This window comes from Sturnira hondurensis, unplaced genomic scaffold (assembly GCF_014824575.4).
Source record: "Sturnira hondurensis isolate 20B ecotype Veracruz unplaced genomic scaffold, ASM1482457v3 Scaffold0004136, whole genome shotgun sequence".
Lineage (NCBI taxonomy): Eukaryota > Metazoa > Chordata > Mammalia > Chiroptera > Phyllostomidae > Sturnira > Sturnira hondurensis.
In genome coordinates, this window is record NW_028076767.1 from 740120 (window position 1) to 742520 (window position 2401).

At 41.1% G+C, this 2401-nt stretch overlaps 1 pseudogene; it reads right to left on the minus strand.

Annotated features, from left to right (window-relative positions):
- Positions 1-1394: 1394 nt before the first annotated feature.
- Positions 1395-1572, minus strand: LOC118986076 (uncharacterized; annotated as a pseudogene).
- Between the last annotated feature and the right edge of the window lie 829 nt (positions 1573-2401).

The following is a 2401-nucleotide window of genomic DNA, read 5'->3' on the forward strand; positions in this document are numbered from 1 at the left end:
TAGTACGGACTTTGGGTTTTACTCTAGGAAATCAGTGAAAAGGTTTTGGTTTAGTATTTTAAGGAATTATGTTGGCTGCTAGATAGAGAGAAGACAAGAGAAGGACAAGAATGGAAACAGAAAACCCAGCTGGGCCCTGGCTGTTGTGGCTCAGTGGATTGAGTACCAGCCTATGAACTAAAGGGTCATGGGTTTGATTTCCAGTCAGGGCACATGCCTAGGTTGTGGGCCAGGTCCCCAGTGAGGGGTGAGTGCATGAGAAGCAACCACACATTGATGTTTTTCTCCCTCTCCTTCACCCTCCCTTCCCCTCTGTTTAAAAATATGTAAATATAATTTTTTTAAAGAAAAAAGACCAGCTGGAAGATAACATTCTAGGGGAATGATGATGGAGATTCAGGCCACCGAGTCATGGTGAAATGTTGAGACCTGGTCACACTGAGAATTTATTTTAGAAGCAGACACAATGAATTTGCTTATGGAATGAATATGAAGTGTGAGGAAACTAGGAAACTCAAGAAAAACTCCTAGATTTGGGGACCAAGAAACTAAGTGAATTGTGGTGACATTTTATTCAATGGGGAAAATCAAGGGGTGAGCAGGCTCAAGGGGATGAAGAGTCAAGAATTTTCTTGAGCTCTGATAAGGTCCAGGTGCTTATTAGACACCCAGAGGATTGTCACGAGGACAGCAACAACTGCAGGCTGGCTCTCAGAGGGAAGCAGGAGCAAGGCGCATAAATGTGTGTCTTCAGCATGTAAGAGGTGGTGTTCAAAGCCACGTATAGCTAACTTATCTAGGGTGTGAGCTCATTTAGAAGGAAAGAACGAAGGCTGATCCTTGAGTCATTCTAACATTTAGAGGTTTTGGTGGAAGAGAGGAATGAGCAATGGAAACTGAGAAAGAGCAGCCAGTGAGGAAGATGGAGAGATGAGAAACTGTTGTGTCCCAAAAGCTGAGTGAGAAAAGCATTTTAAGAAAGTGAGAGTTACCAATGGGACGTAATGACCTGAAGTTGAGTCAGATGACTGATAACTGGCAATCTCACCCAGCAACAGTACAGAGGTCCCTGGAGACTTTGAAGACAGTGGTTGATGTCAGCATGCATGTGGCAGAGACCCAAGCCCGACTGGAGTTGGTTAATGAAGGACAGTGACAGAGTGGAGGCAGTGAGGGTAGAAGACTTCATCAGCATAAGTTAGTGGCATTTTAAAGGGAACTGCATCACGATGATCTTCCATTGTCCTCTTGGGATACTGTCATTCAGAAATCTTGAATTTGAATTATGATGGTGTTCAAAACAGGGGCAAGATGCAAGCCCTACCACACTCTTCCTTTCACCCAAGTTTTGGGACAGGGCAGCCACCTCGGTATTCTTAACTCTGAAGCAAGGGGTTAGGTGGAGCCGAGGGCTCCATGGAAGATGAATGGAACACAAGCATTGAGGGTGGTTTCATTCTCCTGTTCGTTGAAATGGGGCCAAATAGACTCAGAGCAGAGGGGTGTATGAGTAGTTTAAACTGATAAGAACGGATACTATACTTGATCTTAGCCAAAAGGCTGAGAAGCAATGGGTAGTTTAAATAAAGAATAAAATTAGAATAGGCTTCCCTCCCAACAGACATGTAATCCCATGCAGCTATTCTGAAGAAAAAGAACATAAATAAAAATAAATATGTGAAAATGCACAGTCAAATAATACATACGAATTGTCAGTAGAAAGCTGCAGATAATTTTTTAAATATGTTGTGAGGACATTTGGCATTACGATACATGATTTTCCTAACAGTCACTGATAATTGGATAGTCCTCAATCACCATGCCCAGTTCACTGTAACACATGGTCTCCTGCCAGGCCACCGTCCAAAGACTACCTTCCTCAACCTTATGGAATGCACGCAGTGAGTAACCTAGAGAACCTGGGGCCAATGAACTGGAACCATGAGCTCCTCACTAACAAGGGTGAATTATTATTACATCTTTCCTGGTGATTAGATTATCCCTTATCATTGTGTTTTATAGCTTTCTAGTTAGTCATCTCAACACAATTTATTCACAATAATAGTGTTTTTTATTATTGCTGTTTTGTAGTTCCTATAGTGGTAAAATTTATTCTCAACTCTATTCTTACAATATTCAACTACTAATGGAATTCTTGTTTTTATTTGATTGTGTTTTAAAGCCATAACAATAAAATTTACTCCCCAAAATATTACTGCAAGTTTTATGTTCTCTCAACTACTCGAGAGAATGCCGCAAACACATGTGGTTCTTTAAGTCACATGGGAGAAGGCTTGCCAAAATGTAAACATTGTTCTAGGGGAAATAAGAGAGTTGGTTTCTATTAAGGTGAGACCCATGTTTTTTGATAGAATAGGTAATGGGATGAAAGAAATAAATG